We start from the raw sequence: 27,045 nt of genomic DNA, 5'->3' as shown, positions 1-27,045 counted from the left end.
CTGTGTGACACCCTGGAAGCTCTGGGCCTGGGCAGGAAGCTCCGCGATGAGGGGGCTTTTCACCCCATCTCCCCCATCCCCCCGACTCTGAAGTGCTGGGTTTTCCTGTGCTGTAACGCGGGGACTGTTACTCCTTTGGGAGGGGAGACTGGACCATTTTCCTAAACAACATAAGATGGTGGCGTGGAGCCTCCGGGGTGAATCCATTCGCCGTTTTGAAGATAAAGAGGGTTGCTGCCTCCACCAGTGGCTGGAGAGACGTGGGGCTGGGTGGTCCCAGGATGGGGCTGGGTGGACTTGCAGGGAGGAAGTGGGGACAACATGGCACTTCCTGGGTAACAGGGTGGGCTCCAGCCAGAACTCAGGACCCCTGGGTGAGGCAGGAGGGCACCAGCCAACCTGCTCCAGATGAGGGTACTGGCTCCCGGATGGCAGGCTGCCCCACAGCCAGCAGCCTCTGGTCTCCCGCGGAGCTGTGCACCCCTGGTGCGTGGGAGAGGCTGCTCGACCCCCGCTGCAGGTCCTCCTGTGTGTCTCCAGGTCAGTTCACAACCCCCAGCTCGCTCTGCCCCACCCTGCTAGTGAATGGGTCCTAGCTCCTGGGGCCTGGGAAGCCTGGAGCCTGGGGGAGGGAGGCCTGGGCCTGGTTCCCTGCTGCTGGACTTCCCGTCCTGCTCCCAGCAGCGTGGGATATTTTGGAGCTACCCTCAGGGCGGACTCTCCAAGAAGGCTTTGGAAGAGGCACGGAGGGTCAGGGTCAGGGTCCGCCTGCCCATCTGCTCCTGGCACTGTGGCCCTCCTGCTGCCCGGCCTGACTCCCCTGCCTGGCCAGAGCACTGGTCACTCTCACTCTGTTTTGGGGGAGGTTGAGTAGTTCCTGAAGTCTCAGTCCACCGCATCTGGTTCATGTCCTCTGGCCCACAGAAGTTTCTGGAGGTTTTCTAAGATTGCATCTGGTAGGTTATACGGTGAGGGTTCCTCACTGCATTGCTAGGGCAGTGAAAGGGATTATATGCTCTTTTTGAAGCTTAAAAGTATTCAAACAGGGCAAAATAAGCAAAGCAAGCAACAGCAACAGCAAATCCCAGCTTTTAATTCTAATCTTCAATCTCTTCACAATAAACTAAAAAAAAGGGAAGTTTATGGCAGGGCACCCTAAATCCATAAACAGCCTTGAGCTGGCACAGGCTTCAGGGTGCCTGTGGCCATGGTCTGTTGATTTAAGATGAGGCAGTTAAGGATTGGAGCCACCAGGTGCCCTTTGGGGCTGAGCTGGACCCAGCATTTCTGTTTATTTATTTATTTAGTTAGTTAGTTATTTAGTTATTTGAGATGCTCTACACATTCAGAGAAACTTTAGTAATGATTTAGAAATGACTCCTGAAAGTGTAGTCTGGACCCGGCGTTTCTTTGTCTTGAGTTCACTGGCTTGTCCTCCAAGCCCCCGCCTTCTCCAGGGAAGCCAAGACAGATGGGCCACAGCCTGTGGCTTCCCCTGGTGCACATCTTGGTGCAGGTGCCAACAGTGGGAGGATGGAGGAATGGGGAGAGGTGGGAGACTGGAGAGGGAAACAAGGGGGAGGGATCCAAAGAGATGTGAGCACCCAGAGCAGGCCCCGAAATGCCTGTATGATACGAGTCAGAGGTTTTCATTCTATTTTTTAGGTGGGCTACAGGGCTATTGGGTTTAGCAGGACTCACTGGTGCCACGGATGTGGTCTGTCTCAGGCTAGGATGCTGTCACTGACCGCTTAACTTCAGCTAGAATTCAAGTGTATGGTTACTGCAGGGGACATTTTGTAACACTTATTTAAAAATTTACATACACTAAAGTTCATTCTTTTCAGCATTCAGTGGGATGTGACTGCCACTGTCATGAAGATTCGGAGCCATCCCATCCCTAAACATTTCTCGTCTGCTGCTGTTTTCAGTCACAGCCCCCTGCCCCTGGCCACGGCTGATGTGTGCTCTGTCCCTGCAGCTCTCCCGTGCCTTTCTGTGGATGTCCTGCACACGGAGTCACACACATGGCCTTTGGAGGTCAGCTTCACTCAGCACAGTGCTGTTGAGATTTGCCCACGGTGCTGCGGGTCACCAGCTGGTTTCTTGTTATTGCTGTGGGTTAGGGTTAGGGCTCATCCACGGTGCTGTGGGCTGCTGGTTTGCTTCTTGTTATTGATGAGGTATGGACCGACTCCATGTGTCATTCAGCTTTTGAGGGATATTTGGGTTGTTTTTAGGTTTTGGTGTTTATGAGTAGAGCTGCAGTAGACATTCACATACAGGTGTTTCTATGAGCACAGGTCTTCGTTTCATGAATAGTAAGCATGTTTTTAACTCGTATCCCCCAGCAGTGAATGAGTGTTTCAGTTGCTCAGCGTCTTTGGTTTTGCACTTGGTATTACTTTTTTCAAAGCCATATTAATACTGGAATCTTCTTAGGGCTTTAGTTTGGATTTCCCTGTGACTAACAATGCTGTGTATCTTTTCATGTGCTTATTTGCATCCATGTGTCATCTTTGGTAAATGGTCTTTCAGATCTTTTGCACATTAAGAAAACCAGGTCATTTGCTTGTTTTCTGTACAGTTTAGAGAGCTCTTTATATATTCTGGAAGCATGTCCTTTCTCATATGTATGATTTATAAGTATTTTCTCCCAGTCTGTGGCTTGTCTTTTTATTCTCTTGACAGGATATTACAGATAGTGAAAGTATTCCATTTTGATTAAGTTTAACTTATCAATTTCTCTTTTTGTAGATTGATTTTGTTGCTACATCTCATTACCTAACCTAAGGTTACAAAGATTTTTCTTTTATGCTTTATTCTAAAGTTGTATAGTTTCATGTGTTACATTATGGTCTATGATCCACTTTTTGTAACTTTGGTATAAGATGTGTGAGGTAGGGGTCAAGATTTATTGTTTTTGCATGTGACTGTCCAGATGTCTCAGCACTATGTATCAGAAAGACTATCCTTTCCATACTGAACGGCCTTTATACCTTTGTGAAAAATCAATTGCCTGTATTTTTGTGGATCTGTTTCTGGACTCTGTATTCTGTTCTATATATCTGTATTTTAAATCTTTCAGTAATACCACATTATCTTACCTACTGTAGCTTTAAAATAAGTCTTGATATCAAATAGTGTGAATCTTTCAATTTTGTTCTTCCTCAGAATTGTTCTGGCTATTCTAGTTCCTTTGTTTTTCCATACAAATTTTAGAATTAGCTTATTGACTGATATCTACAAAAATCCCTGCTGGGATTTTGATTGAGATTGTGATATATCAGTAAATCAATTTGGGGAGCATTGACATTTGAATAATACTGACTCTCCCAATCCATGAACATGGTATGTGTCTCTATTTAGGTTTTCTTTAATTAAGTTCATCAGTGTTTTGTAGTTTTCAGCATACATATCCTGCATATTTATGTTAGAGTCATGTTTAAGTTTTATATTTTTGTTCTTATTGTGAATAAGACTTTTTTTTAAAATTTCAATTTTTAGTTCATTCCTAGTGTATAGAAGTACAATTTATTTTTCTAGGTTAACTTTGTATCCTATGACCTTGCTAAACTCATTAGTAGTCCTTGGAACTTTTTAAAATAGATTCCATGGAATTTTTTAAAACATAGATTTTATTAGGAGTCTCCAGAGAGACAAAACCAATAGGTTGTATGTGAGGGGCCTTATTAAAGGAATTGGCTTACAAGATCACAGAGGCAGACAAGTTTCACAATAGGCTGTCTGCAAGCTGGAGAACCAGAGAAGCTGGTAGTGTGGCTCAGTCCAAGTCTGGAAGCCCCAGAACTAGAGAAGCTGATGATGCAGCCCCTAGTTCAAGGTCAAAGGTCTGAGAGCCCCCAGGAGGCCACTGGTGCAAGTCCTGGAGGCTAAGAGCTGAAGAGCCTGGATTCTGATGTCCAAGGGCAAGAGGAGAAAAAGGCATCATTCCCTGGAAGGGAGAGAAAGAGAGAAAAGAAGGCAAATTCTCCTCTCCTTGTGCCTGTTTTTCCTAACTGGGCCTCCAGCCAGTGGAATTGACCCACATTGAGGCTGGTTCTTCCTCTCTCAGTCACATGCCAATCTTCTCTGGAAACACTCTTAGAAATAATTCTCCACCAGCCGTCTAGGCATCTCTCAATCCAATCCAATTGACACTTGAAATGAACCATTACATAGATTATAACTGTTGTCTGAGAATAGAGAGAGTTTTATATTTACTTTTTCAATCTACATGCCTCATTTTTCTTTCTTATTGTGCTTATAGGATGTCCAGTACAATGTAGAATAGGAGTGGTCAAAGGGGCCATCTGCCTTGTTCCTAATTTTAGGGGGAGACCTTTAGTCTTTCAACACTCAATGTATTTGCTTAGATTGGTTTTTTTTTCTTTTTCTTTTTTGAGACAGAGTCTCACTCTGTCACCCAGGCTGGAGTGCAGTGATGCAATCTCGGCTCACTGCAACCTCCACCTCCCGGGTTCAAGCAATTCTCTGCCTCAGCCTCCCAAGTAGCTGGGATTACAGGCATCCGCCACCACACCCAGTTAATCTTTTATATTTTTAGTAGAGACGGGGTTTCACCATGTTGGCCAGGCTGGTTTCGAACTCCTGACCTTGTGTTTCACCTGCCTCAGTCTCCCAAAGTGCTGGGATTACAGGTGTGAGCCACTGCACCCGGCCTGCTTTTTTTGGTTTTGTTTTGTAAATGCCTCATATCAGATTAAGAAATTTCTCTTTTATTCCTCGTTTTCTGAGAGTTCTTATTGTGAATGGATACTAAATCTTGTAAAATACTTTTTCTGCATTTATTGAGATGATCATGGTTTTTCTTCTTTAGACTGTCAATGTTGTGCATTACATTGATTTTAAAATGTTGAACTAACCTTGCATTCTTAGGATAGATCTCATTTATATTTTGCCCAATTCAATTTGCTAATATTCCGTGGGGACTTTTGTGCCTATGCTCATGAGAAATACTTTTTGTAGTTTTCGTGTAATGTTTTTGTTTGATTTTGATGAGTTTGAATATCATGGTAATGCTGGCTTCTTAAAATTAATCGAGGGTTTTCCCTTCTCTTCTATTTTCTGGAAGACATGGTGTAGGAATTGGTATGATTTTTTCCTGACATGTTTGGTACAATTCATTAGTTAAAACATCTTACCTGGGAGTTTTCTTTGTTAGAAGATTTTTAAACCATGAATTCAGTTTCCTTGAACTGATGAAGTTATCTATTCTTAGGTGCATTGTACTAGTTTGTGTCTTTCAAGGAAATTGGTTCATTTCATCTACTTTATTGAATTTGTGATCAGAGTTCATGACATTACTATGTTGATCTTTCGATGTCTGTGGTTCTGTGGTAATGTCTCCTCTTTCATTTCATTGGTAATTTGTGTCCTCTCTCACTTTTTCATAGTCAGTTGAGTTAGAGGTTTATCAATTTTGCTGATTTTTTTTAAAGAAGCAGCTATTGGTTTTATTTTTTATTTTCAATTTTATTGATATCTGTTCTTATCATTATTATTTTCTTTTCTTTGATTGGTTTGGATTTAATTTCCTCTTCTTTTTCTAGCATTTTAAGGTGGAAGCTTAGATTATTGAATTTGTCTATTTGTCCATTTGCCATTTCATTAATTTCCACTCTTCTTGTTTGTAATTTATTTCCTTCTACTTGCTCTGGTTTTAAATATTTTATTTTTCTTTAGATACTTAAGATGGAAGTTTAAAACACTGATTTTTTTTTTTATTAACCATTCTTACTTGATAATGTAAGCATTTAATACTATGAGCTTCTTTAAGCACATTTAACTGTATTACCCAAATTTTGGTATGCTCTGTTTTCATTTTCATTTAGTTCAAAATGGTTTCTAATTTTCCTTGGAACTTTCTCTTCAACTTGTGTTGTTTAGAAGTATGTTGTTTAACTTACAAATATTTGGACATTTTCCAGGTATGTTGATGCTATTGAATTCTGGCTCAGTTTTTTTATGGTCAGAGAATATACTTTTTAATGATTTCTATTCTTTTATATTTGTTAAAGACGATTTTAATATGGTCTGTCTTGATGACTGTTTCACTGCACTGGGAAAATAGGAGTATTCCACTGTCATTGTGTGAGTTGTTCTATAAGCATTAATTATATCCAGTTGACTTGTTGTGTTCAAGTTATCCTTGATTTTCTGTCTAGTCTCAACCTGAGAGAAGAATGTCAGCATCTTAAAGTACAATTGTGGATTTTTATATTTCTCTTTTTGGTCCTTTCAGATTTTGCATTATGTATTTCGGAATTCTGTTGTAGGTTACATACTCATTTAGTATATTACTGTGTTTTCTTCATGAACTGACCCTGTATGTAAAATGCTTCCTTATTCCTGGTAGTTTCCCTTGTTCTGAAGTCCACTTTGTCTGGTACTAATATAGCATTCCAGCTTTCTTTTCTTTTCCCTCCCTCCCTCCCTCCCTCCCTCCCTCCCTCCCTTCCTCCCTTCCTCCCTTCCTCCCTTCCTCCCTCCCTCCCTCCCTCCCTTCCTCCCTTCCTCCCTTCCTCCCTCCCTCCCTCCCTCCCTCCCTCCGTCCCTCCCTCCCTCCCTCCGTCCCTCCCTCCCTCCCTCCCTCCCTCCCTTCCTCCCTTCCTCCCTTCCTCCCTCCCTCCCTCCCTCCCTTCCTCCCTTCCTCCCTCCCTCCCTCCCTCCCTCCGTCCCTCCCTCCCTCCCTCCCTCCCCCCCTCCCTCCCTCCCTCCCTTCCTCCCTCCCTCCCTCCCTCCCTTCCTCCCTCCCTCCCTCCCTCCCTCCCTTCCTCCCTTCCTCCCTTCCTCCCTTCCTCCCTTCCTTCCTTCCTTCCTTCCTTCCTATAAATACAGACAGGGTCTTGCTCCGTCGCCCAGGCGGAAGTGCAGCAGTGTGATCATAGCTCACTGTAACCTCAAACTCCTGAGCTCAAGAGATCCTCTCACCTCAGCTTCTTGAGTAGCTGGGATCCAAGCATGTGCCACCATATCCAGCTAATTAAAATTCTTTTTTATAGAGCTAGGGGTGTGCCTTATTGCTCAGGATAGTCTCAAACTCTTGGCCTCAAGCAGTCCTCCCACCCCGGCCTCCCAAAGTGTTGAAATTACAGGTGTGAGCCCCCACACCCACCGCCAGCTTTCTTTTGATTAATGTTTGCTTGGAGTATCTTACTCCATCTTCTTTCTTTTAGTCAATTTATGTCATTATATTAAAAGTTTGTGTTTTGTTGGCAGTGCGTGAGTTGGGCCTTGATTTTTTTTTAATCAAGTCTGACAATCTCCGTCTTCTAATTGGTGTGTTTGGGTCATGTATCACGTGTGCTGACCCTGTACGTAAAACATCTCCTTATTCCTGGTATTTTCCCTTAGTAATCATTGATATTATTGGATTTAAGTCTACTGCTTTATTATTTTTCTATTTTTTTGTTCTCCTCTTTCATCTTTTCTGCCCTCTCTTTGCTTATTGGAATATGTATTGGTATTACGTTTTAGCTTATCTATGGGCTTTTGGGAGTATGTTTTCTTATTTTTTAGTAGTTGCTATAAGGATTATAATATATAAATCCTACTTTTAACAAAGTTAAAATTTTACTACTTCAAGTAGAACCTCAAAACCTTAAGCCACATAAATCCTCTTACACTTTTGCCTTATATTTGTCATATGTATTATGTCTATATACATTAAATCCTCCAGACAATATAATTTTTTTTGAGATGGAGTTTTGCTCTTACCACCCAGACTGGAGGCATGATCTTGGCTGATTGCAACCTCCACCTCCTGGGTTCAAGGGATTCTCCTGCCTCAGTCTCCCAAGTGGCTGGAATTACAGGCATGCACCACCACACCCAGCTAATTTTCATATTCTTAGTAGATGGGATTTCACCATGTTTGCCAGGATGGTCTTGAACCCCTAACCTCAGGTGATCTGCCTGCCTAGGCCTTCCAAAGTGCTGGGATTACAGGTGTGAGCCACCATGCCTGACCCAGACAATATAGTCAGAAATATTTTAAATAACTTGAGTTTAAAATAGTATATATATTTTCCCAGATATTTGCCATGTCTGTTGTTCTCCTTTGGTTCCTGAGGTTTTACATTTCCCTCTGTAACTCTCTTTAGGCCGGGTGCGGTGCTCGTGCCTGTAATCCCAGCACTTTGGGAGGCTGAGGCAGGCGGATCACAAGGTCAGGAGTTCCAGATCAGCCTGGCCAACATGGTGAAACCCTGTCTCTACTAAAAATACAAAAATTATCTGGGTGTGGTGGCGCACATCTGTAATCCCAGTTACTCAGGAGGCTGAGGCAGAATTGCTTGTACCCGGGAGGCAGATGTTGCAGTAAGCTTAAAAAAAAAAAAAAAAAAAAAAAGAACTCTGTTTAGCACTTCTTATAGTGCAGGTCTGCTGTTGATGAGTCTTTTATTTATCCTTGTTTTTCTTTTGAGACAGGGTCTCACTCTGTTGCCCTGGCTGGAGTGCAGTGGATGATCATAGCTTACTGTAACCTTGAACTGTTAGGCTCAAGAAATCCTCTTGCCTCAGCCTCTCAAATAATTAGGTGCACACCACCATGCTCAACTACTTTTCAAATTTTCTATAGAGATACAGGGTTGCTGTGTTGCCCAGGTCAGTCATAAACTCCTGACCTGAAGCAGTTCTCCTGCCTCAGCCTCCCAAAGTGCTAGGATTACAGGTATAAGCCACGATGCCCAGCTTTGCCTCTATTTATGATTAATACTTTTGCTGGGTATAGAATTCTGGGTAGTTATTTTTTGTCTAGCACTTTAAATTTGTTGTCCACTATCTTCTGGGTCTCTATGGTTTCTGATGAGAAATTCACAGTCATTCAAATTATCATTCCCTGTGTGTAATGTGTCATTTTTCTCTGGTTACCTTTGTGACTATTTCTTTGTCTTTAATTTTAATTTTGATGCTTAATTATGATGTATCTGAGCTTAGATATTAGAGATTGTCCTGTTTAGGGTTCACTGATCTTCTTGAACCTGTTCATTTATTTCACCAAATTTGGGAAATTATTCTTTATGTCACCCATCTTTTTCTTCCCCTCCATTTCAGAGACTCAGTTGATGAAAATGTTAGACTTTTTAATATTTCCTCACAGATCTCTGAGACTGTGTTCGTTTTTTTCAATGTTTTGTTTCTCAGACTAGATAATTTCAGTTGAACCGTCTTTAACTTCACTGATTTTTTTCTCTGTCACCTCCATTTGCTATTAAACGCATCCAATGAAATGTTTACTTCATGTGTGTCACGCAGATGTCATCAAGCAGGTCCTGAGGTGGGGAGATTATCCAAGTACGTTCAATGTAATCACAAGAATCCTTAAAAGTAGAGAACCTTTCTCACTGGGCCAGAGAAAGAGATGTGGCAACGGAAGGGTCAGAGTGATGCTGCATAGCTGGCCTTGGCCCTGAGCGAATGTGTGACGCGCAGGCAGCCTCTTGAAGCTGGGAAAGGCAGCAAGGTGGTTCCCCCAGACCTGCAGAAGGAGCACAGCCGTGGGGCTTCTTGCTTTAGCCCACGGAGATCATTTCAGGCTTCGGCCACAGGCCTGTCGGGAATGTGTTTGTGTTGCTGGAAGCCATGAGTGTGCAGTAATGTACTACAGCAGTAACAGGGAACTAACCCAGACTTCATCCCGGACACTTTTCACCTGTGCCCTGAGGCTCTGGGTCCCGCAGCACCGTCTAGGGAATGTGGGTTATTTTTTGTTTTGCCTTAGTCACAGCCAGCCCAGTAGTGAGGCTCAGCTTGCAGGTTCTCTCTCCTTCTGGGAGCCTTGTTTCCATATTGGTTTGATCGTCAAAGCCTGTGCTGCACTGGGTGGGTCGGCCCGTGACAAGCAGTCCTTGGGGCCTTGGGCACAGGTTCACGTCAGTGCAGCCCAAAGTGCTTTACGCTGTGTCTCTGGTGTGTTCCACACCTGCAGCTTGGGGTGAGCCAGGACGCACGTCAATTTGTACACAGAAGCGGGGTCCTGTCTCCTGCTGTCTCCTCTGCTTACGTCCCCCACCCTGCTGCCTCCCGGGGACTCCTCCTGATCTTCTGATGAGAAAGACGATGTTTCTCGTGGGGTCGTAGCGGCCATTCCTGCTGCGTGGTTCTGTGCAACAGGCTTGCTGCCAGGGCAAAGCGGTGAGAGAAAGGGAGGAAAAAAGAACGAGGATTGCTCTCTCCTTGCACAGCAGGGACCCCATTTCGGGGGTTCTCTATCCACAGGGATGGATTTTCTCTCCAGGTGCTTGTGTGCACACAAACCCTTGCCACGGCAGGCACAGAACGTCCCTCCGCCTGCCTTTCACCCTGTCTGCTGAGGGATGAGGCCCTGTTGGAGGTCCTGGGCTAGGGGCCTGACCTCCTCAGCCTCTTCTGTGGCCTCTGACAGCAGCAGTGGCAATACCGGTAACACATAGTGGTGATGGTGGTGGACGCTGGTGTTTTCTCAGTGTGATTGTGTGCCCAGACGCTGTACCTGCCGGAACTCGGTGACACCATGTCAGCTTCCTGGGGCAGCCTTCATGAATGACTGCAAACCACGTGTCTCAAACAATACGGGTTATTCTTCACAGCCTGGAGGCCAGGAGCCAAAACCAGCGCCACTGGGCTGCAAGCGAGGTGTTGGCAGGAAGGGCTCTTGCCGAAGGCTCTTGGGGAGCGTATACTCCACACCCCCTCACTTCTGGAATGTTCTTCATGTGAATCTCTGCATCTCCGTCAGTGTGTCTGAGTGCAAATCTCCCTCTTATAAGGACAACAGTCATACTGGATTTAGGGCCCACCCTAATCCAGTGTGACCTCATCTCGGCTTCACAACGTCTGCCGCTGTCCTATGTCCCAATACAGGAAGGTCACATTCATGGGTTTGGAAGGAAATGAATTTTGGGGGACACCACTCAACCCAGTACCACTGTGCTTACCTCACAGCTCTATCATACCAGACAGGGGAAAGCTCAGGTTGGAAGAGCTCAGGGTTGGGGCAGAAACTCAGGCTTCCCCCACCTCCTGAACCCAAGCCCTGAACTGCTGTTGTACGCAGAGCTCAGCCCTACTCCGCCTGATGCCGCCTCAAGACCGTGAAGCTCATGGACTCACGCAGCCATCGATGACCCGGCGGGGAGGGCACCTGCCATTACCTCTGCTTATGCATGGGGAGACGGAGGTGCTGTGAGGTGGTGTCTGTCACACCTCGTAAGGACGGAGCTGGGGTCCCCACTGCTGCTTCTCTCTCAGGGGGAGCCTAGAGGAGCAGGGTTTTGACTCCTGGCAGGTCTCTTCCAAACCAGGGCATCCGTGGTGGCCCTGAGCCGAGGCTGCTTCATGCCAGGCAGCCCTGAGGGGCTGAGCAGACTGGAGGGGCACAGCCTGGCATGGGGCTTAGTGACGAGGGGCAGGGGTGTCAGAGCCAGGGGCACCGTCCTCCCATCAGCCAGGACGAGGACTAAGCTGTGACTCCTCTGGGCCCTGAAGAGCATTTCGGGGGACTTCAGTTTCAAACCTCGAAGCCACTGGGCAGAGGCTGGGTGGCAGTCACAGAGACCTCAGGTCCCGCTGGCCGGACGGAAACAGGAAGCTGGCAGGAGGACAGTGTGTCTGGGCCAGACACCTGAGGACGCAGTGCTCATGACAAAACCAGCAGGTGCAGAGGGTTTCCGCCGGCGCCTCACACAGGAGAGAAGAGGGAGCCAAGTGGAGGCCCAAGAGCGAAGGGCCCCAAGCAGTTGTCACCTGAACGGAGGGCTGGCTGGGCCTTGGGGCTGTCCTGGGGGCCCTGCTGGGCCAGACGCCCCATGAGCCACATGGCACAGTCTGGGCGTGATTCTCGCTCCTCAGGCAGACTGTCTGGGGCAGGGACCAGCCGCCCCGTGAGTCAGGTGGCCGTGCTGACGATGCCCTGGTGGAGGCGAGCCCGGGGGTCCAGTGGGGTTCTGGGGTTGTCGAAGGCGGGGGTGAGGGAGGGGGGCGAGCTGGGGCTGGACAGTGATCCCAGGCTGCAGCAGACGCAGCTGAAGGAACAAACTTTAAGGGAAGAGGCTGTGAACCTCTTCACAGGCATGAGGCAGCATCCACAGGGCATGAGTCCACGTAAAGCCCTGAAAACCAGAGAGATCGCTGGGAAGTGGCACAGTGGCCACTGGTGCCTGAGCGACTCGGGTCGTGTTCTCAAAGTGAATCAACGACACCAGCATCAAGCCACATTCAACGTGAGGGGCCACGTGCTGCGTAGCGGGAGTCCCTGTGTGTGCACGCAGCTGGACGTGCTTCGGAAGCTGCTGAACAGGCGAGGAGTCCTTAGCCACCCAGGCCCCCATTCTGTGGAAGAGCTCGAGGGGGTCTTCCTCAGCCCTGCAGAGGTGGCAGCTGGGTGACTTGGACCCCATGCCTGGGCCCTTCCCCCAGACCAGCGTCAGAGCACTGGGCCCCTCCACCGCAAGGCTTCTAGGGGGTCTGACGGCCCAGAGAAAGGACCGGGGCACAGATATGGAGGCCCCCAGGACACACGGCACAGGCTCACTCTGGCACCCGCGCCAGCATTGCTGGGTTCTTAAGGAAGGAGGCCACCATGAAAGACAAGAGTGAGCCAACCTGAGAAGGTGAGCTGGAGGGAGCAGAGATGCACGGAGTGAAGAAAAGACAGAGGCCAGAAAGGATAGAGACGTGCAGAATGAAGAAAAAACAGGGAAAGGAGAGGGGAGGGGAGGCAGAGGCAGGAAAGGGAAGGGAAGGGAGCGGAGGGGAGGGGAGGGGAGGGGAAGGGAGGGGACCGGAGGGGAGGGGAGGGGAGGGGAAGGGAAGGGAAAGGCGGAATGAAGAAAAGACAGAGGCTGGAAAGGACAGAGACGCTTGGAATGAAGAAAAGACAGAGGCCCGGCATCTGTGGCACAACGCGGGGACTGCAATCAACGGTAACTTAATCGTACATTTAAAAATAACGAAGAATGTAATTGGATTGCTTGTAACACAAAGGGTAAGTGCTGCGGGATGGACACCCCATTCTCCATGGTGTGACTGTCATGCGTCACACGCCTGTATCAAAATGTCTCAGGCATGCCATAAATATATACACCTACTATGTACACACAAGCATTAAAATAAAAAAATTCTCTTAAAAAGAAAGACAAAGACAGCTGACATCAGGATCTTCGGAGACCAGTGAAAGCACAGCACTGGCCACGTGAAAATCAGTCGCTGCAGAAAGGAAATTCAGACATGAAAATGGCTCAACAATTAAAAACATGAGAGCAAAAGCTCTAACAATCCCAGAGAAGGGTTTGACGTTAAAGCTGAAGAGGTCTTTCCATGAGTAAAGGAAAAAGAGGAGGAAATAATAAAGTCAGGAAAATGAGCAGAGCCCGAGACACGCCAGGGGTCAGAGCTCCAGGAAGATCGGAGGCGAGGGAGTCATCGAGGGGGAGGCTGAGCTGGCTTCCCAGAGCCGAGGACATGAGTTTCCGGGTTGGAAGTTCCTGCTGGGATCTCTGTGGGATTCCAGACCCTCGGGGACAAGGAGAAGATCCTAAATGCTCCCAGAGAGGAGGGGCGGGTTTCAGGGAAAGGATCCAGAGACCTGGACGCAGGAGGCCGGGAGGAAACGCACAAGCACCTTCCAGCCTGGAGTTCACGCATACCCAGGGGCCTGGTCTGAGGTTTTCTTCTTTCACGTTGTTTCTTGGGGAGCCCCCGGGGGGCTTCTCCACTGGAACCGGCCACAGAAGGGGTTGGGGTGGGGATGGGAGCCCCTCCAGGAGGCGGTGGGAGAGGTGGGACCCACCCCCCCGGCAGAACGTCCTCAGACAGAGACGGGAGAGGCCCCAGAGAGGCTGGATGGACAGGAACCAGGGCAGAGAAGGTGCGTTCAGCTGAGAGGCTTGTGGGCTACATCAGTGGTGTGAGTGAGCACCTGGGAAAACTAAGTCAGCAAAGATGCAGCAACTCCAGGCCCACAGAGCGGCTCAGGCAGAGTGGGGGATTCACAGGCCATGCACACCCGGGTGACAGGAGCTCTGCAGGGGGAGCTGAGGCGGTCACGACACAGCCAGATTAGGAAGGTGGGGCCAGAGCGTGCTCAGGAGCAGGGCAAGGCGGGCACAGGGCAAGGTGGGCGCAGGGCGAGGCAGGGCCAGAGCGTTCACAGGCACAGGGCGAGGTGGGCGCAGGGCGAGGTGGGCGCAGGGTGAGGCGGGGCCAGAGCGTGCACGGGCGCAGGGCGAGGCAGGGCCAGAGCGTTCACAGGCACAGGGCGAGGTGGGCGCAGGGCGAGGCAGGGCCAGAGCGTGCACGAGCGCAGGGCGAGGCAGGGCCAGAGCGTTCACAGGCACAGGGCGAGGTGGGCGCAGGGCGAGGCAGGGCCAGAGCGTGCACGGGCGCAGGGTGAGGCGGGCTCAGGGCAAGGTGGGCACAGGGCGAGGCGGGCGCAGGGCGAGGCGGGTGCAGGGCGAGGTGGGTGCAGATGCGGCAGGTGCAGATGCGGCGTCCACAGCCAGGCCTAAAGACGGTGTCTGAAGCTGGGGAAACCCGGCAACGACTCGTTACATAAGCGTGTGACTTAGCAAGACAGAGGAAAATGCCCAAACCGCCGGTGAGAAGGACTTAAAGCAGCCGCTCAAAGCAGCAGGAAGTTATGTGGTGGGAGGCTGGTTTTAGGGACAATGGCTGGGTTTCGGTGGAGGTTTGCATGCCATGTTACTCTTCAGACCTGGCACAGTTCACGTCGACTCTCCTTGCCCATTGCGTTCATTTCGTCAGACCTTACAGTGGTTACCCCAGGCTTACTTTGGTTCCTGGCTGCTTGGACTGTCTCCCCCATCCCTTCATTTTCAGTGTTTCCTTCTTGGTGTAGGTGTCTCTTGCAGGTGGCGGGTCAAGGGATCTCCCCCAACACCAAGCACCTTCTTTCACTGGGTCCACCTACTTCTTGTGATTCTTTAGGAGCTGATTTCTGTCATCCTATTTCGTATTTTCCATTTACTGCACGTCCTTTGGTTTCTTTTTTTCTCCCCCTAACCCTCTGTTAGATAAATTGAGCTTTCTTGAACTAAAGGTACACATTCTGCTTTTGTTCTCATGGGGATGCCTTTGAAATGAGAGCTTTGAAATGAGAATCAGGTTGATTTGCTACTTCTCAGGCTCTTCTGTCGTGATGTTCCTGCAGCAGGGCCTGTGCTGGCACAGACACGTCCTCCGGCTCTCCCCGTGTTGGCAGCACGTTGACAGTGTCTGAAGCTTAATCCCGATGTCACAGATTCTTGTCTTTGCACCTAATGTTAGGTGTCGCCTGCAGCCTGGGGCACCGGATCACGTCACTCACTAACCGATCGTTCCTCCTCCTGAGTGTTCCTCCAGCGGTCTGCTGTGGGCCTCACCGTGAAACCTTCTGGACACCCTCGCGAGTGGGAGAATGCTGCTGTGTCTTCACGCGTGGACGGTAGCGGGCTGCACGTAGAGCTCCAGGCGGAAGCCTGTCCTGGTGTCTGCAGGGCCACGTGGCCTTGCTGCTGAGCCTGGTGGGTCTGGATCTGCTCTTTTCTTGCTCTCCTGGGAGCTGTTGCAATGGTTTGTTTGTTTGTTTGTTTATTTATTTATTTATTTTGAGATGGAGTCTCACTCTGTTGCCCAGGCTGGAGCAGTGGTGCGATCTTGGCTCACTGCAAGGTCTGCCTCCCGAGTTCAAGTGATTCTCCTGCCTCAGCCTCCCAAGTAGCTGGGATTATAGGAGCGTGCACCACCAGGCCCGGCTAATTTTTGTATTTTTAGTAGAGATGGGGTTTCACCATGTTGGCCAGGCTGGTCTCCAACTCCTGACCTTAAGTGATCCACCTCCCAAAGTGCTGGGATGACAGGCGTGAGCCGCTGTGCCCGGCCTGTTTTCTTTCTGGTGGTCGAGAGTTTTGCGGCAACATGTCCTCTGGTTTTCCTGCTGGCGGCTCTGTGAGCTCTTCCCAGCCGAGGTCTCTCACGTTCGGTTCTGGACGTTCTGTGTCTGTCGCTGCACTGGTGGTGTTCCTCTCCATTCTTGGTTTTATCTTCTGGACCTGCGGTTATCCAGGCAGGGTCCTTCTGCAGCCACCCTCCTGGCTCTGGGTTTCTTGCTGGCTCCGTCTGGGTGGCAGGAGGGAGGCCCTACAAGGAGCCTCCAGGCTGCAGCTTTGTGCTCAGCCTCATTCCTGCTGGCATGCTTTTCTCTGCCCCGGGGTATCTCCCTTCCTCCCTGTGTGCTGGAACCCTCTTGTCTTTGCCCGTTGCTTGGCTCCACTTTCCTGGCTGTGGCTCCTGCGCTCTGGTCCCCGTGGGCACAGGCTCCGATTGGGCCTGTGTGGGGCCGGGCAGGGCTGGCCCTGGTTGCATGGAGGGCAGAGGGGAGGGCAGGTGGGCAGGGCTGGCTCCTGGGTGAGGAGTTTACCTCTGAAGGGAGCACCATGGGGGGGACACTTTTGCCCCCAGTCCTCCCCAGCCTGGAGGTTTGCACAAGAGGAGGAGGGTGGGTGCTGGAGCGGGCAGTGCGACTGTGTCAACCTCTCGCGTCTCCAGATCTTGCCCCTCAGGGCCCTGCCCCAGCGTCCTGCTGTCACCCCCCCAAGCAGGGCTGTCCCAAGGCATCTTGGGAGGGCAGAGGCAGAACAGGAAAGTGATTTCTCCCACCTGTGTTTTGACTGGGACCCCCAAGCCCCTGCCCTGGGCTGTGGCTCCCAATCTCCTCCACACCCTAACCCCAGATAGCCCAAGACTCCTAGTATTCCCTTGGCTTTTCTGGGGATCCTGTCCTCAAGTCCCCCTCCTGCCAGGTGGCCGACACTGGCTGCCCTGCATCCCCGTGCCCTGAATGACACTGGTGTGGAATGCAGGCAGAAGTGGCCTGGGAGACACGAGCTCTGGTGGTGGGATGCAGTTGGCCAAGCACCAGGCTGAGCAGGGTCCGAAAATTAGGGGAATAAAAGTCCCAGGAGAGGACGAGGTGGCAAACAGGAAGGGCAGCTGACTCACCAGCCCAGAGAAGGGGAATCTCACCAGTTCCCTGAAACGGAGCTTCTCAGCCGGGGCTGGACGAGCAGCTTCCCAGAGGCCACTGCAGGCCAGGTCATCAGAGGCGCCTGCTCCAGCTTCCACCCTGCCCTGTGCCCAGGGGCAGCCGAGCAGGGCCTCACAGAAACAGCTGTGAGAACAGCCTTGCGTGTCTGGAAGCCCCAAGCCGCTCGGCAGACGGTCACCGGGCCGCGCTGCTGCTCTGGTGTGGTTTCTGGAAAAGCATCCGCAAATTCCTGAGAAGTCCCCAGGAACCAGAGTGTCCAGCATTTGAAATTTAACAAGTGGGGAGATGCTCCTCTGCTGCAGGCTGCTGTCCTAAAGAAAGGCCTAGAAGCCCTTCTGGCTAGGGCCGTGCACACGTTCCTGTGAGGGACACTTTGGGAGAGGATTGAGTGAGGGGGACAGGAGGTGAAGCAGAAAGGACGAGGGTCCGCTTCCTCCAGCTTGCTCCACGCAGTGATGCTGCCTGGCTCTAAGGGGCCCCTGATATGAAGATTAGGAGGCCATGGGTCGTCCAGAAACTCAGGCCAGAAGCGAAGGTATGAAACACCAGATGGTAACACAGGACCACGACTCAGAGGGCTCTGGGAGCACAAAGCCGGGGTACAGGGGAAACCAGGCCAGGAGGGTAAGAGAGGGATGGGGCAGTGGGGCCCTGCAGCCCGGGATGGGGAGTCCCAGTCCCCATGACAAGGTGGCAACCCAGACAGAGAGGCCCCGGGCCGTGGGCCTGTCCTGGCCGGGACAAATGCAGCATATGCCCTCCTGCCCTGCCTCTGGGCCTGGTACCCCCGTCCTCAGGGGAGGCATGGGGGCTGGAGAGGATGGCCGTGCGGGGACAGCAGGCTGGGAGGGGGCATCCCACACTGACTTTAGAAGTGATGGGGGTGGTGAACCGAGCCCACATGCCATGGCTGGGGTCTGCGTGTCTGGGGGTACTGAGGCGGGTGGCCCCAGGCTCACCCTGGCACCTGCCAGCCACTGTGGAGAGAGCTCCCTGACGCCCGAGCCTGCTCCTGGTTCTGTTCTGGGCACTGTCCCACAAGCCCCACAGGACACACTCGGCCTCATCTCCTGGCCTGGCATTTTCTGCTGCTGCTTCGGCCTTTCTGCTAAGAGAAATCCACGTTTTACCGTCTGTTGTCGCTGCTGGGCCCTGATGTTCCGAAACTCCTCGGAAGTGGCTTTCATTTCAGGAGTTCATGAGATGTATTTAATAAACAAAGGTATAGCCAGAGGTTTCACCAGGGAGGAAGTGTGCCGGCCCTGCAACTGGCCTGAGAGTGGGCACAGTGGGAGGGTAGCCCAGCTCCCCTTGCACCCTCCTTCCCACCCTCTCCCCGACCGCCACCCGCCTCTCCCACCCATCCACAGCCCAGGCCAGTTCTGGGAGGCTGGGGACCCTTGCCCAGCTGGGTCAGAGTGCCCGGCTCCTTGCCCCCCTCGGAGGCTGCTGCAGGTGTCCGGGGCGCACATCGGGCTCTCTGTGACTTTTACATCCCCAGGATTCTCCACCATTTACCCCTGACCATCCGCATTAGCCCCTGACCGTCGCGTTAGCCCCTGACCGTCCACATTAGCCCCTGACCATCCGCGTTAGCCCCTGACCATCCGCGTTAGCCCCTGACCGTCCGCGTTAGCCCCTGACTGTCCACGTTAGCCCCTGACCGTCCGCGTTAGCCCCTGACCGTCGCGTTAGCCCTGACCGTCGCGTTAGCCCTGACCGTCGCGTTAGCCCCTGACCGTCCGCATTAGCCCCTGACCGTCGCGTTAGCCCTGACCGTCGCGTTAGCCCTGACCGTCGCGTTAGCCCTGACCGTCGCGTTAGCCCCTGACCATCCGCGTTAGCCCCTGACTGTCCACGTTAGCCCCTGACCGTCCGCGTTAGCCCCTGACCGTCGCGTTAGCCCCTGACCATCCACGTTAGCCCCTGACCGTCCACGTTAGCCCTGACCGTCCACGTTAGCCCCTGACCGTCCACGTTAGCCCCTGACTGTCCACGTTAGCCCCTGACCGTCCACGTTAGCCCCTGACTGTCCAGTTAGCCCCTGATCGTCTGTGGTCACTGAGCCAGGTACACAGAGTTCTATTCAGTGGTGTTCACTTGGCCCCTGCTCTGCCCTCAGCTCCGCTGGGCTTGGACCTTTGCATCCCAGGCTCCGCCCAGCGGGCGACTTCAGCGCAGGTGAGGGTCCTGGGCCTCCCTGGTGGAGGGAGTGTGTTTGTGCCAGCCCGAGTTTCAGGTGCCATGCGCTGTGAGCGGGGGTCGCACCCGCTTGGCTGTGACTCCGTTTTAAGCTGCCGACACTAGGAGGAGGCAGTGCCATTGTCACGGATGGGCTCGTGTGAGAAGGGCTGGGGCTTGCAGGGCCTTCTGCCTCCAGGCCTGGGTCCTGCAGGCTCCGGAGGCTGTGAGTGGCCCTCAGTGAACTGTGGGTCTGTGTGTGGCCCTGGCTTCAGCAGCCGCCCCAGTCTGTTCTGGGTGGATTTTCCCCACCTGAGGTCACTGGTGCACCCAGAACCCGCCCGCCAACCTGCTCAGCACCACCGTGGCGTACCTTGTTCCTCCCGAGGACCAAGCAGCCGCAGCTCCCACTCAACGCCCACCTCTGGGCCTCACGGCAGCTGTCCTGCCATTGGTTTCCTACCAGGTGGTTCTTATCCCCATGCCACCTTCCTTGTCTGCTCTGAGGCAGCCAGGTCAGCACGGAGCCCCCTCGGGCTCTCCTGGGTGTGGAGCCACGAGTGCAGAGGGACGGCCCAGGCCAACTCTGGCCCCAAGGTCTCCGAGGCCAGGGCTGGTGACGCAGGACACACCCAGGGCGCAGGGTCCCAGGCTTAGGGATCAGCAGGGACGGCTCCCTGACCACCAGGACCCCGGCAGGATGGGCCTGGAGCTTCCGCTGGGAGATTCGCTGTGGAAACGTCAGCTGCATTTGTTTATGGGTTGTGACTCTGCTTCTGGTGAAGTTTCACACTCGGGTGTTTGCATTCAGAAAGCGGATCCCAGTTTTAAAATCCTAAGTTTTGTTCTCTAGAAAATGACATCAACTTTAGACATCAGATTGCCTGCCCAGCACAGCTGTTTGCCCTCCAGTCACAGTGACAGCGGGTGCTGGCCTGATCACTGGAGGGTGCCTGGTGCTGCTGCTCACCGCGCCCTCACAGACGCTCACTGTCGCCGTTCTGTCTTCCACAGGAGGAAACCAAGGCCCAGAGAGGTGAATTAACTGGCTAAGGGCCCACAGCACAGGCGAGGGTGGAGGCAGCGTCGGCACAGGCTGGTCTCCCTCAGGCAGAAGGGGGCCCAGGACACTGGGTTAATCGAGCAGGGCTGCGGTGGGCGTCAGGAGGGACTGCCCGGGGGCCGCTGTCTGCCTGCTCTCCCAGGGCCCCGGGGCTTCAGTCGGCCTCCCGCTCTGTGGCCGTCCGGCCATCCACCAGCTGCATTCTCAAGAACTGTTTTCAAACGCTGGAGCTGCTCAGTGGAAGAGTCAAGGCTGCGTTTACTGTTTGTGGGATCTATAAACAGCCAGTTATTCAGCTCCCCAAGCCAGAGCGCTGCCTCGCACGCACGCAAGCCCCATGGAGCGGCCCCTGCGAGTGATCTGGCTCCAGGAGGCCGGGCCAGCTGCCCCGACGCCCGCCCGGTGCCCGCTCGCGTGACTAGCCGCCGTGTTGTGGCTCCGTAACCGTGGCAACGGCTCTCAGGGGAGCACAACGCTCCCAACTTCCCTTTACTCCGAGGAGGGGCAGCCAGGGGGCTGTGGAGGGTTGTTCCTTTTTCCCTCATTTTCCCTCTGCCATGACCTTGACAAAAATAATCTTTGAAGTACTTGCCGGCTATTTTTTTCTGCCCTGGAACTGGAAGAGATCAGGATATTTAAAGGGTTTGACAGAGGAAGTCCCGGCTTTCTCAGAACATTTGCCCCGTTCCCTGTGGTGCCTGGGGAAGAGCGCGGCTCCGGCCTCACCTGCCCCGGCCTCACCTGCCCCGGCCTCACCTGCCCTGGCCTCACCTGCCCCGTTCTTGTGAAGTGGCAGGTGTGCCGTTTCCTGATGTTCAGTAACAGCACATAGATGTGATCTTTTTCCCCTTAAAAAACGTGCAGCCTTAACCTTAGAGCCAAATCCTTTTTTCCATTTGGAAAAATGATCTCATTTTCCATGGACCATGTTAAAAAAAAAAAAAAACTTTTGTAGGATTAGAAAGGCAGGGGAAGAGAAAACAAACAGACTCTCGAGATGCATATTTGAAAGATGGGCCCACATGTGTAAAAGTATTTGGCGTGACAGTGCTGGACCAGAAGTCAATCTGATATTGAATCCATATGACACAGCAAACAGCATTTTATGGTCTTTAAAAAAAATTCTGCCTTGTGAGTTAAAATTAAGGTTGCTTTTGGTTGTGACTAATCTCATAAAATCTTTTTCAAGAAGACATTTTATATACTCAAGCCTTGAAAATGTCTTTGGTCTTTGAACTATTATTAGTAGGACATCATCAGTATGTGGCAACCGCTGAATTGGGAAAAGCTGTAGCAGGAGCTGGCGGGCACAGACCCTTCCCGGCAGTGCCAGGAGGGCTGGGGGCGGAGGACCCGAGGCCCTGTGCACCCCCCACCAACCTGTGCAGGCCGGAGCAAGGCCCCTCAGTGTCACCACTGCCCGGCTCAGAGCAGGCGGCTGATAGCAACTCCGTTCCCTTTCAGCAGACACCCTCCAGGCCACACGACCACGGCTGCTTCACGTTTTCACCTGTTTTCTAATGACCCCTTGGCGCACCCCACGTCATCTCACCCTGTCTCTACCTCAATCCCAGGGGAGGGAGGGGCTGCAGGGGTCTGAGGGGCGGGTGCCAGCCTGAGGGGCCAGCCTGAGGCACAGTGGTGGTTTGGGTCCCCCAGTTCCGGACACAGCTGCTGACCCCTAAGATGGGAGCCGCCATACAGAAAGGGCGTCGACGCCCTGGGTGCTGGCTCTGGGCCAGGCTTTCTGGGTTGCCCGGTGTCTGCATCACCACATGGGAAGGGGGTGGGATTGGCCCATGGTCCCTCCATGGCCACAAAGTCCGTGACCTCCATTGGCACCAGCCCAGGGCCTATATCTTGCTGAGCACAGGCAGGGATGATCCTGGGCCCTCGTGGATACTCCCCACGGTCATCTCCAGGCAGGACAAGAACTCTAGGAGTTCCAAGGTGAAGCTGTGAACCCAGCACAGGCAGGTGCGGTGGCAAAACGCAGGTCAAGTGTGCCTGGCACCATCATTCCACAGGATGCCAGCTCTGAGGGACACAGAGTGTGATTTAACCCTCACCACAGCCTCTGAGTCACGTTTTATCCCAGGTGGGGATTGCAGGGAAGAGCGAAGTGTCGTGAAGTGATTTCAGCCTTAGATATCTTCCTTCTGGAAATGCAGCCGCAGCAGCAGTGTTCCCAGCCAAAGCAAGGCGGCAACCAAGCCTCCGCCGACAGGTGGGCGGGTTGGCACGATGTGGTATCTACCTACAGAGGGGAGTGTTCAGCCTTAAAAACGGTGGGGCAGTGAAAGAGAACTACACAGACAGGACTAACCCAACTGAAAAACTTCTGCCCAGCAAAGGGAACCATCCACAGAATGAAGAGGCAGCCTACGGAGTGGGAGGACGCATTTGCCAACCAGACGTCTGACAGGCGGGACAGACCCCAAACACATAAGGAACGCAGCCAACTCAAGAGTAGGAAAACAACCCGATTAAACACCAGGCAGAGGACCTGATAGATGCCTCTCCAAAGGAGACACAGAATGGCCGGCTTGTACGTGGAAAGGTGCTCGGCATCACCAGGCACGGGGAAGTGCAAATGGAAACCGTCAGCGAGCTCATCTCGCACCATCAGGACGGCTGTTTCAAAAAGATGAAGGCAGTCGTTGGCGAGGGTGCGGAGAGAAGGGGACTCGTGCCCTGCTGGCGGGAATGTAAATTAGTGTAGAGCGATGGAAGGCTGCATGGAGCTTCCTCGAAAAATTAAAAATGGAACTTCCGTGTGACCCAGCAGTGCCTCTGCTGAGCATTTACCCAAAGGAGCTGAAATCAGAATCAGAGACTCCCGTGCCCCCGTGCTTGTCGAAGCAGTGGCTGCAGTAGCCAGGACGTGGAGACAGCGTGCACGTCCACCAGTGAATGCATAGGTAAAGAAAATGTTCTGTGTCTACACCGTGGAATACTATTTAACCAGAAAAAGAAGGGAATCCTGGTATTTGCAAACCACGGATGAGCCTGGAGGACATGGCGCTGAGTGAAGTCAGTCATGGACAGACAGTTCTGCGTGATCTCACTCATATGTAGAATCTGAAAAAGTGGAACTCATAGAAACAGAGAGTTGATGGTTACCAGGGGCGGGGGGTGGGGTCGGGAGGGGGCTGAGAAAGGAAGGAAGGAAATGGACAGTCGCTGTGGCTCGGATCCACCTAGAGGACCCTGCAGAGTGAAACAAAGTCAAAGCCTGCTTGATTCGGCTCAGATGAGGTCCGCAGTGGAGGCAAATTCACAGAGGCAGAAAGCGGGTGGGACGCGCGGGGCTGGGGAGGGGAGTGGGGGCACGTGTTTAATGTGACGGTTTCGGTTTGGGAGGGTGGTTTGGGAGGGTGGGAGTGTTCTGAAGGTGGATGGGGAGGGGAGTGGGGGCACGTGTTTAATGTGACAGTTTCGGTTTGGGAGGTGGGAGTGTTCTGAAGGCGGATGTCATGGCGGTTGCACATCGATGTGAATGTGCTTAAGGCCACTGAGCTCAAAAGGATTGAAATTTAACCACTTAGGTCAGGCACGAGGGCTGACGCCTGGAATCCCAGCACTGTGGGAGGCCAAGGCGGTGGATCACCTGAGGTCAGGAGTTCGAGACCAGCCTGGCCAACATGGCGAAACCCTGTCACTACTAAAAATGCAAAAATTAGCTGGGTGTGGTGGCGCAGTGCAAACCTGTAATCCCAGCTACTCGGGAAGCTGAGGCAGGAGAATTGCTTGAACCCAGGAGGGGGAGGTTGCAATGAGCCGAGATCGCACCACTGCACTCCAACCTGGGTGACAGAATAAGACTCTGCCTCAAAAAAAAGAAAAGAAAAGAAAAGAAAAAAGTACCACTTAACCACTTAAAAATGGTTAAAATTGTATTTTTTTTTTTAACTTTCTGAAGCATATTTGTCTTTATTAAAATTACTGATGCAGAACATTGGATTCCTTATCATTTCCATGGTCTTTGTTCAAAGTGTCTCTTTCCTGGGTCTCTTGAGTTTCTTGATACGCCTTCTCTTCCTTTTTGCTCAAAGGACGAAGAACGCACATTAAAACTTTTCCTCCTTGAACAGCTCGTGGTCTAGATGAGAATGGAGCTATTCCAGGCACAGTCTGGAGTATTTGATGAAATATCCCCCAGGCGCGGTCTGGGGTGTTGGATGAAGTATCTCCCAGGTGCAGTCTGGGGTATTGGATGAAGTATCTCCTCCACTTTATTTTCTTTTTCTTTTTCTTTTTTTTTTTTTTTTTTTTTGAGACGGAGTCTCGCTCTGTCACCCAGGCTGGAGTGCAGTGGCGCGATCTCCACTCACTGCAAGCTCTGCCTCCCGGGTTCACGCCATTCTTGTGCCTCAGCCTCCCGTGTGGCTGGGACTACAGGTGCCCGCCACCTCGCCCAGCTAATTTTTGTATTTTTAGTAGAGATGGGGTTTCACCGTGTTAGTCAGGATGGTCTCGATCTCCTGACCTCGTGATCCGCCCTTCTCGGCCTCCCAGAGTGCTGGGATTACAGGCGTGAGCCACCGCGCCCGGCCCTCCACTTTGTTTTCTGACTCATCTACATTTTCTCCTTTCTTTATAGTTATTCGAACTTGGTGTTTTTATTAATCCATGGCTGAATCTGTTTAGTCTTTGCATCCAAATCATGTTGTCCAGCATTTGAAGAAATAATCAGTTCCTTTGTCAGGGCTGGTCCAGTTTTGGGGTTACCGTTCTCCATCTCACTCAGCCTCCGCCGTTCCTGGTGAGTCTGCATTCCTGTCATGAGCTGGTCTTCTGCAGGCTCCTTTGAACCCGTCGCAGCTCTCGCTCATCCATGAGTCTAATCACATCTGCTCCATGCATGTTCCCAAATCATTGCCCTTCTCATCAAATACTTGAATAATTCGCTAATTCTTCTTCCAGTTACTAAAAGCTGTTTCACTCTTTTTTTTCTTTTTTCCTTCACTCTGGGTGTCTTCAGTGGTACTAAAGGCTTTTGCATGATTTAGGAAGGAGAGTCTTGGGGCAGAAGCAATAGGGGACCACTGTGGGGTGCTGTCTTTTGCACACTGTGTTTACCAAAACATCTAACACAACTATTTTCAGACTTTACGGTTTGTAGCGTTAACCTCTTTAGAAAAAGAGCAGCCATCCTGTGCGGGGCAGGCGATTGGTACTAAAATGATCATTTTTATGTTATGTATATTTTATTATAATTTTAAAACTTTTTTACAGTTTGGAAAAAACTGTCATAAAAATTCACTCTCTTGGTTGGGTCAGTAATACGAGGGACATGGAAGTCTGGCCTTGGGGGTCCCAGCCTGGTCACATGAGCTAAAACTAAAGTCCCCAAAAATCCTCCAAGAAAGATTTCTTCCAGCTGGCGGGAGGCTGGATGAGAAGGTGTTATGTTTTTAGGTGAAAATCCGAGGCAGCACAGGACATGGTGAGATGATTATCCAGCTTGCTAATCTGCCGGCAGGCACCACCTGCCATTCCTCCTCCATGCCTTCGAGTAGCGGGCTCAGTCCGTTTCGGGGAGGCTGGCATAAGGCTGTCTTCACACCCCCTGCGGGGTCCATTTCATGTCCTGCTGATTAATCCAGTCACTGGGAGGAAAACAGTGATTTCCTTTCTGTGGATCATCCCATGGACGCATTGGATCCTTTATTCAGTGACATAAACAGCTAAGTCTCAAGTGTTCCATAGCTGCCTCCCCCAAAGAAATGCAGCGGGTCTGAGAAGAGAGCCCCTCGGGGAAATCTGGGCAAACCGAGAGCTTGTAAATAGCCCCGGACGGGTCCAGGCAGATTCACTAGACTTTCTGCTCATGACCCAAAGACGTTAGTGTGGAACCAACCCTCTTCCTCGGAGCTGCACGGGAATGAAATGTACAAATACCGCAGTTTGTGGTAGCTCCTTAGAGGCTCCCGTGGATGCAGATTTCCCTCTCTAGAAACATGGTGGAGTTCAGGGTGACTGGTAACGACGGGCTTCTTGTCTGACGCCAAACCATATAAAGCGTTGGCCTATTTTGTCATCGTGGAGCAGCCTACGGTGTTGCCTGCTGTTTTGTTGTGACAGCTGGGCAGGGGCTCCCTGACGTCTTCCCCCGAGTGGGAGGTGCTTTGTGAGACTCCGGTTTCTTGTTCAGACGCTCAACACAGAGTTCAAATCCCACTGTGAAGTCATCACCTGGCACCTGCACCTCTGTATCCAGAACCAAGCGGGCGGCACACCCTTCAGGTCGGTGGGAGAGAGGGCCTTCGGGTCGCTGGCACCTGACCCTGCAGCCTTGTCCCGCCACCTGCGACCACCAGCTCCTCCACTCTCTCCGTCGGTCGTAACATCTTACTGCTCCCCTCACCCACTGTTGAGTTGATCTTTGACAAGTGTTTATTTTGTATTTTCACGGCACCTGTGACTTTTCTTTTTGGAGACTTTACTGATTGAAAAAGCTCGGGCCGCTGCAGTTACAGTGGTCGAGGAGTAAGGTGAGACTCCGATGTTGGGAAATACTCATAAAATTAACTTAGCAAATTAATATACTAAAGGAGGAGAGTGGCAGCTTGTAGATGATCCTGATTAAACAGGCAATAATAACGTTTCTTAATATAGTACCAGTTATTGAAAAGCCTATCTCTGTCCCAGATGATTTGAGGTGACACCTTTTTCATGCATCAAATTTCCATTTGTGCTTGGACCCATTTCTGGACATCCCATTCTAGTCCATTGATTGATGTGTCTG

General features: G+C 51.5%; 1 protein-coding gene and 1 pseudogene across 1 annotated transcript in view; one reads left to right on the top strand and one right to left on the bottom strand.

Annotated features, from left to right (window-relative positions):
* AHRR (aryl hydrocarbon receptor repressor) overlaps positions 1 to 27,045 on the top strand; it is a 110,222-nt gene that overhangs the window by 52,592 nt on the left and 30,585 nt on the right. The window lies entirely within an intron of this gene.
* Positions 23,966 to 26,284, bottom strand: LOC103214900 (translation initiation factor IF-3, mitochondrial-like; annotated as a pseudogene).

The sequence above is a fragment of the Chlorocebus sabaeus genome, chromosome 4 (genome assembly GCF_047675955.1).
Source record: "Chlorocebus sabaeus isolate Y175 chromosome 4, mChlSab1.0.hap1, whole genome shotgun sequence".
Lineage (NCBI taxonomy): Eukaryota > Metazoa > Chordata > Mammalia > Primates > Cercopithecidae > Chlorocebus > Chlorocebus sabaeus.
This window is presented reverse-complemented; position numbering and strand designations above follow the sequence as displayed.